Genomic DNA, 15,472 nt, shown 5'->3' on the forward strand with positions numbered 1-15,472 from the left:
GACCCCAGCCTGAAAGTTGAGTCTGACACCTGAAGGAGTTAACATCTGGAGGCTGTCAGCTAATGTCTTGCAAATAGGCAGAAAGTTGTTTCTTGCAGTGAGATCTGGGAGCTGCACCTCTGTGTCTGGAACACTTGAAAACAAGAGGGAGATGACACTGCAGAGGATTCTAATTATTTCCTGGGGTTTCTAGGGGTTCCTAGGACACATATGTCTTCCTCTGACCCTATAGACACCATCTTAAGGAGAAAATCTGATGAGGTAGGAGATGATCTAAGAGACTTAGTTTTTTTGTTTTTTTTTTAAACAGGATTTTTTTAGATAGTAATTTTTGGGTTAGGGTCTGTTACTGCCCTTTTTCAAGGGGTGGGAGGCTTGTTTGTTTGTTTCTTTGTTTTTTGCGGTACGCGGGCCTCTCACTGTTGTGGCCTCTCCCGTTGCGGGGCACAGGCTCCCGACACGCAGGCCCAGCGGCCATGGCTCATGGGCCCAGCCGCTTCGCGGCATGTGGGATCTTCCCAGACCGGGTCACGAATCCGTGTCCCCTGCATCGGCAGGCGGACTCTCAACCACTGCACCACCAGGGAAGCCCAGAGACCTAGTATTTTTAACAACTGGAAGGTTATTTCCTGAAGAGACTGTTCAAATTATTGTATTGGATATTAGGTTAATTTGTTTTTCTGGTAATCCAGTAATGAGGGCTCAGGAGAATGACTGAATTAGTTATAGCAAAATAAAGATTTTTATTCTTTCTCATCACAAAGAAATAGTAATTGAATTTTGTGACCCTATCGTTAGTGTTATTTTTATTGTCAGATTCATAATGTAGTGCTAGCAAATGGTTACAGAGAAGACCATCTTAGCTGTGAGTGTGTGCAAAGTACTTTCAGGGGATGGTTATTTTTAAGATTTTACATAATTTTAACTTTTTTTTTTTTGGTTGGGAGTGTTGTGGGAAAGAAAAAAAATTGCTACTTCTTGTTCCTTTCCTCTGATAATGTGTTTCTTCCCCTGTATATATATTGTAAATCAACAACAGAGCGTAACAAAGAAAATTGGGTCCTTGCAGTGAAAGCATGTTGGAGGGTAACTCTCACCTGAGGGTGTCAAAGTGACTTATTGATGACATGTTACGTATTGTATTTCGTGTGCTCTGACTGCATCCCAGGATACAGCAAAAAGTAGTCTGGCTGACTTCTCTGTAATGGATGCAACAACTGAAGTCATGTGACGAGGTCAAACTGCAAGAGAAATAATAGCAGAGTGTTGGAGCTGAAACCAGGAGAATGAGAACTTTACTTTCTGCTTCATTCAATTCATTCATTTTACAATCATTCATTATTGTTTGTTTATTAAATGTAGGGCACTACCTGTTAGGATGACAAAGACAAAACATACAGTTTTCCCTTTGAGGGGCTCACAATCCAGTTATGTCAACTGCCCTATGAAAGTGTTTATTTGGAAAAAATTATAAAATAGAGCTATGTGTAAATTACTATAGAGCAAGAAGAATTAGACATTTAGGGGATAGTCTGTGAAACAATTTCAAATTTGTCTGGTTCATGAAGTAAATACAATAACTTGATATGGACAAACGAAACAAAACAAACACATGAAATCAAATCAAACAAAATAAAAGAAAGCTGATCTAGGTTATAGGCACACCTGTAAAGTCCTAGTCACTTGTATCCAAACTGCTGAGGCACTTTTTGGTGTCCTCCCCAGCCTTCATGCATCATGACTCTCCCTTTATCCTCTTTGAGGATTCTGGGTCTATATAAAAAATCCTGGGAATTGGGGTCTTGAAATAACAAGGTGCTGTGTTAGCCAAGAAGCTGGTCCTGTTTTCTGCAGGAGGAGAGTCTGCAAGGTGGATCTGAGTTGCTGCCTGTGGACCTTTACCTCTTCCTGTGTCTTAGTCCAGTGCTTCTCATACTTTAATGTACACACAAATCACCTGGATATCTTGTACAAATGCAAGTTCTGGTTCAGAAGGTCTGGGGTGGGGCCTGAGATTTTACATTCTAACAGGCTCCTCCATGGGGCTGATGTGGCTGGTCTGAGTTCTATAGTTTGAATAGCAAGCCCAGAATCATACCGACCCTATAAGTAGTCTGGGGAAACAGATACATAAATGGATTTTCTTGGGCATCATGAGATTTCCTATTTTCTGCCCTTTCTCTTCCTGGGACCCCTTTCTGGCTTTTATTTGTACCTAGTGTCTTCTATACACACCTTTATCTTCTTCCTCTAAGAACAATGGTGAGGAATTGGAAGGTCTGAGTCCATGTCTCGATCAAAATTACCTGTGTAATTTTTTAGGTTGCTCCAGTCTCAGTTTCCTCATTTGTAAAAAATAATCAGGCATCAGATAATTTATAGACTCATCCACTTCGCATATTTATGGATCTGTGAATGCCTTGCCTTTGAGGACACTATTGTCATTTTATACTGTTGTATCAATTCCTTTCCAGGAGGATTGCATTGGATTTACTCTTATCTCTAATGGTAGAATGAGGTTGAAATCCCTGATAATGGATTGCCCCTAACAGCAAATATGTGGTGAGTGGGATGGATGCCCTTCTTAATGTATCTGAACTTTTAGTATAGAAGCTGTCTCTTCTTCCAAAAGATGCAGTTGGTGGTTTTGGATGGGAATAAGAAAAGAGGAAGTGGTGCTACTGTTTTTTTGAGGAATAGCATCATTCAGGCTTCTCTCCTTAAGAGTGAAAGGGAGGCTGTGGATGTGAAAGTGCAAAAGTCCTGAAGGCATATATTCATGGTTCTAGAATGATATCCTGACTCTGTGGGAATCATATCTACTGAGTGTAAAAGGAACAAATAAGTGACTCATGAAATCTTCAATAGGTCATTGAGAATCAGGAAGCACAGCATCTTCTACTATTAAGTTCACAGAATTGATTCACCCAATCACACATGCTGCAAGTTGAATATGTTCTCTGTCCCCAATCTCTCTACCTCATTTGGATGAGCAACTTCCTGCGATCACTGGGGACAAAGAATTCTTCCAGTGATGAGAAGGTTGATAAGAACATGGAGCTATCCAACCCAAAGGGACATTAAGAAGGAAATAAAGGAGGATGGATATTTCCCATACTTTTCCCATCTGTCACACACATATTGCCTCCACAAGACTGAGGACAATGTCTGTGCCTTATATGTATGTGTCTTTGACCATATTCAGTCCTTAAACATTTTATATGCAGTGGAATATTAACAGGGATACCTTGGGGTTGAGGGCTTATACCTTTTGTAACCAACACACTAGTCTTCAAAGGGAAGGAAATTGTAGCTGCTGGGACAGAAAGCCTAAGTCTGAAAGCCACAAGTGAGTCTCATCCCAGTGGCTTTCATGGTAATTTATGCCTAGTTATGTTCCCTGCCACTAGACCCTGAGTCCTTGATCTCCACTAATGGGTCAAGAGCTGAGAATGAGCTATCAGGGTGGGGGTGAGGGGCACAAAATAGAAGACCCTATGTCCCAGTTTACCCAGAGCAGTGCAGGTTTGAGCCTATTGTCCTCGTGTCTTATCTGTTTAACATTTCCTTGAGTTTTTCATTTTTAATGAAGCTTTCTAATTAGAACTTACATTTAATAAATATGCTGGGGTGAGTTTTGCAGACCCTCCACTGTGTGCTTCCAACTGCTGTCACAGTCACATAGTTGTGAGATTCCTGTGTAGAGAACAGAGTTCTTTAATACGTGGTTAAATCTGAAAGACAATTGGAAGTTAACTCGTTTCTCCTTTCCCAACCGTTTCTAGATGCAGTGTAACAACCACTTTTCTTTCAAAGACAGCATGGAGGATGCTTCCTGATAACAAAGTACATTCAAACACAAGAGATTCGGGGAGGCTAACTCTTCCCAGTATCAGATGGTGGTGGGAGAAGTATTTGAAGCTGTTGCACTTGCCAGCTTTGTTGTGCCACCCAGTGATGCTATGACCTTAGCTGTGATCTGTGCAATTCAGATGGTTGCCAGACTGTCATTTGGTGCGGGTTCGGGTCAGTGGAAAAACTCCAAAAACTATAGGTTATGTGACCATGAAATATACATGAGGAAGAGATACTAATCTATTCTGCCATAGAATGCTTGGAAAGTTACTGGGACATTCTTATTATGGTGGTTTTATAATTTATCCTATGTTGCAAGTCAACAACTGCTTTTTTCTGATGAGTTAAAAAATTTCTATAATAAGCCTTAAAAACAGAAATGAGCTAATGAATGATGAGTGCATGCTTAATAATAAATTAGCTGCTAAGTTTCTATTTCTCAAGAAAGTTGTGATGATCTTTTAATTTGCTTAAAATGTTGCCCATGTTTTTCATTTACCACGGGAAATCTCATAATAAAACTGACCATAAGAGAGCCAGGAGGCACAAATCTTTTGAGGTAACATCAGCAACTATGTTATTTTTATTTTTGTTTTTTGAATTTTTATTGAAACATAGTTGATTTACAATGTTGTGTTAGTTTCAGGCCTACAGCAAAGTGATTCGGTTATACGCACACATATATATATGTGTGTGTATGTATATAATTTGTTTTTAGATTCTTTTTCCACTATAGGCTATTAGAAGATATTGAATAGAGTTCCCTGTGTCCTTATTTGTTATCTATGCCATATATAGTAGTGTGTATATTTTTATCCCAAACTCCTAATTTATCCCTCCCTCCCTTCCCCCCCTTTGTTAACCATAAGTTTGTTTTCTATGTCTTAGAGTCTATTTCTGTTTGGTAAATAAGTTCATTTGTATCATTTTTTTTTTTAGATTCCACATACAAGCGATATCATATGATATTTGTCCTTTTCTGTCCGACTTACTTCACTCAGTATGATAATCTCTAGATCCATTCATGGTCTGCAACTATTTTAAAAATCAGTAATTATTTTTTGGGAACTGTGTCCCAAATCAATGTCTTTATATGTGTAGCTGAAGATTTAGGCACATATCATGATTTTTCATTTAGATCAAGTTACTGCATTTTTAAATTAATCTAACTCATTTTAAATTCCAGGTAATAGTTGCCAATGTGTTGGCTTCATGAGCAGAAGGACATTGCAAATAATTTATTACAGTTTAATATCAGTGTTATTAGGTATTTTGATAGAAAACAGTTAATTTAATCCCAATATTTTGGTATTTCTGATATCTTTTCCCCCCTGAAGCCATGGGTATTTAAGCCTTTAAATACACTTCCCTCACTGCAGTTTAGTGAATTTTCAGGAAGGAACAGAGTTTAGCACAGTTTCCAGAGCAACAAGGCCTAGGTTGGGAAGTGGCACAGTGTCACATCTGCCTCCTTCTCTTGGTCAGACCAAAGCGTGAAGCCAGCTCAGAGGCCAGGGGTGGAAAGAGAGGCTCCACATTCTGATGGAAGGTGTTGCAAAGCCACATTGCAGAGGGACCTAGATGTAGAGAAGGCACTATTCATTGCCATTTTATCAAACTGCCACAATCTCCTCTTGAAAGTTATACCCACAAATATTATAGATTCTATGTCCTAAATGTGTCTTAAATGAATATTCTTTCCACTCCCATGGCATGGTCATGGATTAGGGAAGCCTCATCCTCTCTCTCTTTAACAGATTCTTTGCTGCTCTCTTTGCATCCAATTTGACTCTGCTCCACACCATCATCTCTAGCCTGATTTACACCTAATCTGAATATGTCACTCCACTGTTTAAAAGTTTTTAATAGTTCCTCACAATCTATGAGACAGAGTCCAGAATTATTTTAGCATTGTAAGGTGCTTCATGGTCTTATACCTGTCTCTGTTTCCAGACTTCCCTTCTGCCACTCTCTAAAACGCATCTTTACACTACTGCTGATTTCCCTACTAACTCTCCAAATATGCTATGATTTCTTATTGTATTTGGACTTTACAGATACTGTACCATTGCATGAAAAAAACCCCTCACTACCCCCAACTCCTTAACCCAATAATTTTCCTGTTTGCAAACACTTATCCTTCAAGGTCTAGCTTATGTGTCATCTCTTCCAGGAAGCCTTCCATATACCCTCAGATTTTGAGGACCCTCTTCTGTGTGCTCAATACTCTTTGGAATAATTCTGTGATAGCAGTTATCATGCTGTATCACAATTAATGAGTTACTTCTCTGACTTGCCTGCTGGACTATGAGATCACGGAGGGCAGGAACTATGTCTTAGATTTCTGATTATCTAGTTCTTAATACAGTTGACTAACCTGCAGTTATTTTTGTTGTGTTTTCTTCCAAGAGGAATGAAATTAGAATAAATGTAATTACACAGAGGGTAGACAATTTAAATTAACTGCTTTGAATTATACCTACTCTCTCCCTTGTAATTAATTATTGCTTCTAGAAATCCATTTAAAATTTATCAAACAAGGTGATAATGCAATTTTTCAACAAAGGAGATTATTACTTGTGCTTGTAAGTAGAACAGTAGCTCAACTATTAGTTCAAGTTTTATTCTACAGCATTTAACATTCAGGTCAGTTCTTTGATTTGTGCACTGACGGTTTTCTTCTATGAAACAAAATGTGGGTTCTCTAAAGATTTTTTTTTCTGATTCTAGTGGGAGGGAGGTGGTAATTCTTTTATATCCAATATAAGAAAAAAGTGTTACAAATATGTTTTTAAAATTTTAATATTAAATCATGTATTATTTCAAAAAATGAAAACTCATCACCCAGACTTAATTGATGATATCATTTTGTTATATGTGAATCTTAACTCTTTTATAAAGGAAATGTTACAAACATATCCAAAAGCCTCCCCCATTCAATTCTTTTCATTCTCCCCTAGATATAATAATTTATTCATTCATTTGTTTATTCAAAGATAATTATTGAGTACCTACAATTTGTCAGGAACTCTTCTAGGCATGGGGAATACCTGTAAATAAGTCCCTGTCCTCGTGAAATGTATAGTCTAATTTTTTATTGTAGCCTTCACTTAGCAAATTGATGCATGTCATACCAATGTGTGTGTTTATATACATTTACCATGTGCATATATATGTTAATAAATGATATATGTTATATCTTGTATACATTAAAAGTCATGTAGTTAATTAACATATAAAGTTAGCATTCATTATATTAAATGTCATATTCTATAAATGATATACTACTTGAATATCTTTTTCAACTTTTTCCATCGTAATTATATAGTGTGATTTTCCTTCTTGATTCTACTTAGTTCATTCATTTCGTAGTATTTCATAATATGCTCAGACCAGAACATATAATGTCTCCATTCCCCCCCGGTGGATAATAAGGTTGTTTTCACTGTTTTGGTATCACAAATAGTACATGCACATCTCTGAATATGTCTCTTTGTCATATGAGTGAGTTTTTCTTGGACAGCAGCATAGACATGAATTGCTGGGTCAAAAGGCATGTACAACCTCAACTTCTAGAGCTTGCCTTACAAAATGGCTGGAACAATTCACAGTCTTATCGACAATGCATGATTCTGCTTTCCTCACATCACTACCAACACCCTACTGATTTTTTCCCCCAATGTTACGGGTGACTTGAAAATATTTACATTGTTTACTGGTCACTTAATTTTCTCTTCTGAGAAATTCCTGTTTATATTTTTGTTCAGTTTCCTATAGAACTATTTGTCTTTTTCATATTGATTTGTATGCTTTGTTTTATTTTATTTTAAAAATAAATTATGGATTTTCATAATTAATGGTTATAAATGTTTAAAATACCTTCATTCTTTTAATTTATCTTTTAACTTTATGATGTTTTATGTTGTGCATAGGTTTTTAATTTTTAAGGTAGTTTAATTTTAGTGTTTTCTTCTTTATGGTTTGTACATTTTGCTTTTTGTTTATTAAATTTCCTAATTTTTATGAAAATTTCCTAATTTTTCCCTAAAATTTCTATATTTTTTCTTAAAAGTGTTGTTGCTTACATTTAGGTTTTTAGCACATCTGGATTTTTTAAAATGATATATTAGATAAGGATCTAACATTATCCTTTACATGTAGAGATCTACTTATCCCAACATTTTACTTTGGCAAATCCATATTTTCTCCTGTGCTTTGCAATGCCACATCGAATTTTCTTAGGTTTCCCTTTCCCTTTAATGATCCAAGGTCTTGATGGTTCAATCTTGAGTCATTGTATTTGTGTTTGAAGTACAGTCATCCCTTGGTATCCATGTGGGATTGGTTTCAGACTACCCTGCAAATACCAAAATCCACAGATGCTCTAATCCCTTATATTAAATGGAGTAGTATTTGCATATAACCTATGCACATCCTCTCATATACTTTAAATCATCTCTAGATTACTTATAGTACCTAGTACAATGTAAATGTTATGTAAATAGTTGCTGGTACATGACAATTCAAGTTTTGCTTTATGGAAATTTCTGGAATTTTAAATAATTATTTTTGATCTGTGGTTGGTTGACTCCACAAATGTGGAACTCAGGAATACACAACACAGATGGTATTGTAGAACTTCCTCTACTCTGAATATATCTTGGGTCTTTTTTGCTCCTTAGAGGTTTGAGTAAACTTGGCTGAAATCCTCCTAACTTGGGTGAATTTTCCATCCTCTTGATTTATTCTTTTTTATTCATACAAGCTAGTTCGTTTCTTTTCTTATCAGTTGGTGCAAAATTCTCTTCCCAAGTGTCCCATGTTCCTTGCTATTTTTACTAGTGGCTTGAGTTGTTGAGTAGAGAGATCATTCCATCTATGTCACAGCACCCCACATCCATGGAGGTGGGCCCATTCATTCTGTGATAACGCATTCATACTCCCTTCCCTTTCAAAGTCTGTGATTTAGACTTGTGACACACAGCTCTGGGACATGTAGTTCAGTTCCCTGCTTTACCTGCTTTACTCTCAGATGCCTCCCTTAGAATCTTGGTGAATAACGTTTCAAAATATTGCATTACAAACTCTTTCTTTAAGTTATTAATATGCTCCTCTAGAAACTGCTGTTGCACTCAAAGGAACTGGCTTAGAAGTTTTTTGGATACAACTCTCTGAATGGAGTGGTTAATATTCAATGGCTGTGTTAGTTTTATATTGCTACATAAAAATTACCACAAATTTAGTGGAGTAAAATGACATGTTTTTTATGTTACACTTTCCATGGCATAGTTGGGTTCTCTGTTCAGGGTCTCACCAGCTGAAATCAAAGTGTCAGCAGAGCTAACATCCCATCTGGAGCTTGAGGTCCTCTTCTGCACTCCTTCAGATTGTTTTTAGAATTAAATTCTTTGTGGTTGTAGGACTGAGGTCCCAGTTTTCTTGGTCATTGTTGACCGGGGGCTGTTCTCAGCTCCTTGAAGTTTCCCTCAGTTTCTAAATATGTAGCCTCTCCATAGACTATTTACAACACAGCTATCTGTTTTCTTCGAAGCCAGTAGTAGCACATCTCTTGGAGCTTCATCTTCTTTTAGAGAGCACACTTGAATAGTTAGACCCACCAGGATAACCTCCTTTTAATTAACTTATCGCCCATTTATTAGTAACCTAATCACAGCAGCAATAGTCTACACTGTTCAATACATCACTCATACTCAAGGGGAGGGAATTATACAAGTGAGAACTCCAAGGAGTGGGAACCTTGAGGGCCATCTTGAAATTTGGTTTACCAAAATAGGCTTGCATTCTAAGCCCAGTTTCCTTATATTTTGAATACTTGAGTAAGGTTTACTCTCCCTGGCAGGGTTTTTGAGGAAAGACCATTAGATATCACCCTTCCTCCCTGCTCGATTTTTTTTTCAACGCATTGAGAAAGCAAACAAAAGAGCCAGCATATGTAGAAACAACGTCACCTTCATTACTTGCAAGTTTAATGGTAAGAATGTAGCTTAGTGACAGAACCAAATAAACTTTTTATCTCCTTTGCTCACCCAATTTAGACTTTGGGACCACTTGTCCAAGGGCAGATTTCGATCTGGAAGGAAATCATTGTCTCACACCAATCTAGGATGGAAGAAGAAGGGGAAAGAGACACAAATCCCCATGTTTATGGTTTTTGGTAGATTAATTCCACCCAAGACCTATAATTATTACTCACCAACAAGTAACTGGATCTATTTCCAGAGAAAGTTTTGTGACAGAGGCTTAAAGTGTTTGAGAAAAATTCTTCCTCATGGAAACCAGAGCACAGGGGAGAGAAGTTTCGCTCTAATACTTATTTATGCTTTCAGTGTGTTTCTAAGGATCAGATTTTCCTAAGCTGAATAATTTGAAAATAATAATACATACCTTTTCTCTTCCAACTAAAACCCTAGAAGAACTTGCTGCTTATTGCTGATCAAGTGAGACAAAGAAAACTATTTGGGAAATGTTTACTTCAAAGAGCATAAAAGTTTCACATAAGAATGGGCAACATAAATATTAGATGACATCAATCCAGGATGCATTGAAGCATGGCCAGGATTTCTTAGAATGTGCAGGAGGTGCTCTTTGGGTCCATATTTGAACGCTGAGGGGAGAACTAGCTCATTAGAACTCAAGGTAGAGGAATTATTGTTTCATCCTCACTGCTCTCCCATCTCTGAGCAAGAGGAACAATCTATTTTCTCTGTATAGAAACTTACTTCTGTAGTCCAAAGTGATTTTAACTTATCACCAAACTGAATTAAAATGACATTGGCAAAAATAGTGATGTATTTTGCTCTGCTCCAGACTGCCAACAAGAGGAAAATTAGATTTCTTTGGACTTAGAAATGGAAAGAGGGAAAATACTTATATAACTCTGGTCCACTCACTTCACTTTCCTGTCTAATTCTCAGTCTCTTTATTTGTGAAATAGTAAAAATATACTCACTATTCAACAGGTTTATTACCAGGGCAAAGTTAATAAATATGAAAGTTATATAATTATAATTTATTATCAATTATTATTTATATGATGTGAATCCAAATTTCTAAAATCTTTCTTAAAACATTGATGTTTGAAGGGTATATTAATTCTATAAAACTTTGATTTAGATCACTTTTAACTTCCATCTGACAAGGTATGAAAATTTCTCTTGAACTTCACAAGGGATTAAAAAGATTTTTTAGCGCTTAAGCTAAACTTGTAATTTGGACTTTTACATTTCTTTATGATTTCCTTCCTTCAATTTTAGTAGTGCATGACACAGTTATCTATATGCCACTTTCTCCTAAATTCAACAGATTTTAAAATTTTCAATTCGAGTCTGTGGCATGAGAAATAAAGACAGCTTGGACCTGAAGACTCCCAAAAGACTGATGCCTTCTGGATAAGAAATGAAACCTATTTGCAAAACTCCTATTGATATTGATGTCAATATTCACCTTTGTAGTTTAGGGTTAAGTGTTTTCCATTCCATTATCCATCTCTCAAACTTTGAAAATTTAATTCAAATCCCTTAAGGATGAGTTTATTTGGTTTACTGCCTTCCCTTTGGCATAATTTGAATTCTTGAGTCATGACTCAGAAGGTGTCCAGAATGTCAACAAAATTCAATAATCTTTGATTAACCAATTTTCTTGAGGATTTCATAAAATCAAGGACAGGCTGGAAATATTATTCACAAAACAAATACTCTGGGATGTTTACACAAGAGCCTCAAGAAGAGAGAACAAAATGGTATTCAGGATTTCATAGTTCCTTCCACCTTCTGAACTGATAAAGGAAATAAAGAGGCAAGCAATTCATCAGACTAGGCAAGACCATAGACCTAATGCTTTACTTGTCTACCTAACTGCCAAAGCAGCCGGGAGGAAATAATTAAAAATAATTGAAAACTGTAATTAAGGCATTATGTATTTACTATAAAACACACATGCAAACGTAAAAAGTAATTTAAAAAACTACATTAAATTGGCTGTTAAATCAAATAAGTCATGTAAATCAAGCCCTTGGGTATCTGCTTGCTTGATAGCTTCCAAGCTAAACTTACAAGTTTGTCTCAGTTTGTTCAGTTTTCTTGACCTATGGGTGAGTACTTCATGGGTGTATGCTAATTTTACTAGCAAAGTGTTTTCCTGAGCAAGATTTATTTTGTGCTTCCATTCATTTAGGCAGCATTTATTAAGTACCTGTGGTGTATAAGGTACCGCACTAAAAGCTTTGTGATGATTTCCATGTGAAAATGGATAGGCCCTTTTAAACAACAGTTTTTACAGAAGGCACATTACTTTATTAACACCAAATCCTGCAATAGTATAAAGAATTACTTTTTAGCTTCCAGGACAATCTTCAGGTGATACCTACAACATGTCAAAATAAACAGCCTATCTCTTAAAGCAGAATATCTCAGGTGAGAAATGAAATATTTAGAATCCTTTAAGCGTGAGAATTTCTGTTAGCAGGGATCATTCAGAACCACCCACCAAGACCAGGCCATCCACTCAATCATTCATTCATTGATTAACTTAATAAATATAAATGGATACAGAGTATATGGCAGGAACTGTTGCTTCTGAGATACAACCGTGACCCAGGCACAGCCCCTGCCTTCAGATAGTCCAGGTAAATGGGCATTTGTAAGGATTTTATAATGCAGTCTGGCAAGTGGTACAACAGTGGTGGGTATAAGGTATCACAGAGGTTCCCAGGTGTGATGTGGACCACAGTCTTGGGTCTCAGGGTAAGCCTCCTGAAGAATATTTAAGTAATAATAAGGAATATCTAAGTCAAGTCAATAGTGGTATAATCCAGGTGATGAGGAGGAAATGTGTAGCTCTAAGAAGGAATAGGGCTTCCCTGGTGGCGCAGTGGTTGAGAGTCCGCCTGCCGATGCAGGGGACACAGGTTCGAGCCCCGGTCCGGGAAGATCCCACATGCCGCGGAGCGGCTGGGCCCATGCGCCATGGCCGCTGAGCCTGCGCGTTCCGCAACGGGAGAGGCCACAACAGTGAGAGGCCCGCATACGGAAAAAAAAAAAAAAAAAGAAAGAATAACATGCAGAAAGTCCTAAATTGAGAGAGAATATGATGCATATTCAGACTCTGCAAGAAATTCAGTATGCTTGAGCATAGTATTGGTGAGGCAGGTACTGGCAATGTTGAGAAATGAAGCTGAAGAGTTGGCAGTGTAGGATGAAGGGCCCCTTTTGAGCAGGCTAAGCTATTTGACTTTTATCCTGAGGGCAAAAGGGAGCAACACTCTGAATACTGGAGCTGATCACCTCTTTTGTGCCCGGCACTGTCCAGGCACTGCTGGAAATTCTAATAACGTGAAAGATCTGTTCTGTGGCCCCTGAAGAACCTCTGAGTTAGCTGGGGTGATAGGAGAAACAAACAAAATAATTAGTGAACAGTTTCCAACATTAACCAAATACTAGGCCAGCTATGTGGCTCTGACCACCAAGAGTTGCATTGTGGGTGAAAATTGAAGAGGGAGAGGTCAGTGGGGCTGAATGAGGTGGTGGGACACCCATATTTAGAGAATTAATTTCCGTGTGGGTTCATACTGTTTACTGTTCTTCAAGCCAAAGAACTTCGTAACCTCCAGTTTTTTTTGGTCTGTATAAGACATCATACAAGCTCTGGCCCTTCCACTTGCAATGGTTGCCCCTCCAACTGCCTTCTCTAACTAGCCTAACCAGCTTGAACTTTGTGAAGTGTTAAAACATGTGTTTAGTGTTGTTGTTGCTGTTTTTTTTTTTTAAGTTTTCATTTCCTTTTCATAGAAGGGTGTCCAGATCATACAGCTAGAAAATAATTGGATTTGGGTTAAATTCTTACCCCAAGAGTCAGGGTGAAGGACACAGGGTTTAGGAGACCCCATGTTATGAAAGCAGCTGTTGAGTTCCTCATTATGGCCCATTGTTTTCTTTTTCCCGATTCACCAGATTTCTATACTATCTTTAAGCCTTTGACTCAGTAGCAGCTATTTTCTGATCAAAGTAGTCCTCATTCTCACTGCGTGATTACCTAATAAAATAGAATACAAGGAAAGTAATTAATCAAAGTCATAGTGGTTGCCTGGAATGCCCCCAGCCACGGTTGCAATGCAGAAACAACCTTCCAGTCAGAGGGCTATCTCTTATGGATGGTGTGTGCTCTTATGTCCTTAGATTATGATTCTGTGCTGTTCAGTAAAAACCACCAAATTGCCTTCTTCGCAATCAGTCTGAAAAAAAAATTGTTCCATTAGAGGACATTCCCACAAGCCCTGATTCAACTGCATTGTTGAATCTATTATTTTTGAGGAGGACCTGAAACACAGGTCTCATTTAAAAGATTCTCCATGGTTTGCATTTTACCTTCATTGGTTACTTTGGCTTCCTATAATCTGTCTGAATATTAACACATTGTTTCATTTATATTTTTTTCCTTCATGCACAATTTCTTGGTATTTCTCTAAGAAATGTCAATGTCTAATCCTGCTTGATCTATGAAAAGTTTTCTTTCACTTGTGTTAGTCAATGGTCTGAAATGACTGGACTCATGGAACATAACTCTAATGATAAACTCTAATGATAGCTTGGGTTCATAAGGAGAATCTTCTAGGTGATTACAGCCAGGCTGCTTATTAATTCATCTTTGCAACATTACAAGTCAAATATTTATATATTGGCAAAATTGTTTGTATAAGTTATTCAATATTCCTAATTCTAAGTTAGAGATGAGTGTGTATGTACTAGAGGCGTAGAGTTCTTAAACTCAGTTCCTCCCTTCCCAATTCTAGGTGTAATACGTGCTTGCAAGGACCTGAAAGCCCAGTGGGAATGTTTATAAATGGCCAAGTGAGTCTCTTTTATTCACTAAAGTGCAGGGTTTCTGGTTGTATTAAAAAAGGTGGAGTATTCTCTTTTCTGCCTTCCACCTGAAATTGAAAACAGCCAGACAAATGGGGCAGGGACAGACTGATTTACTCACCAGTGTATGGGCAGAGAAGTGAAGAGGAGAGGAGAGGGAGGGAGGGGGGAAGGGAGGGAGGGAAGAGAGAGGGAGAGAGAGGAGAAAGAGAGAGAGAGAAAGCAGATGGAAAGACACAAAATCTCCCTTTTGTCCTGGATTTTCTCTAAACCATTAGGTGAGTCACTCCTCCTCCCACACATGGAAGCAGTGAGTGATCAATAAACACTGATGATGGAAATGGCCACTCCAAGATGCAAACTGCAGAGAGAAGAGAGGAAGCTCTATCACCTTTAAAATGAGAGGTCTAGCACTCCATGACCCACAATAAGAGAATAAAGGAGTCAATTCCGCTCCTCTTGGACCCTGCAGGTTTTCATTCTTCTTGCGTGCATGGCAAGCAAAAGCAACAATCCTAACCCTCTCTCACTCAGGCAGGAGATTTATTACTCTTACCCAAAGGACGTATATTACAAACAAATACTATATGCATTACCAAGGTGATATTATCAAACTTGATTTTGAATTTTATTTGAATAGAACATAATTCCTTACTCTAATGGGTGACTCTCATGCAGCATCAATACATTGCGAAGAAGATTGTAGAATGTGATGATCCTGGCATTTTCGCGTTTTAATC

This window comes from Monodon monoceros, unplaced genomic scaffold (assembly GCF_005190385.1).
Source record: "Monodon monoceros isolate NGI ecotype Baffin Bay Population unplaced genomic scaffold, NGI_Narwhal_1 Super_Scaffold_16, whole genome shotgun sequence".
NCBI classification, from domain to species: Eukaryota; Metazoa; Chordata; class Mammalia; order Artiodactyla; family Monodontidae; genus Monodon; species Monodon monoceros.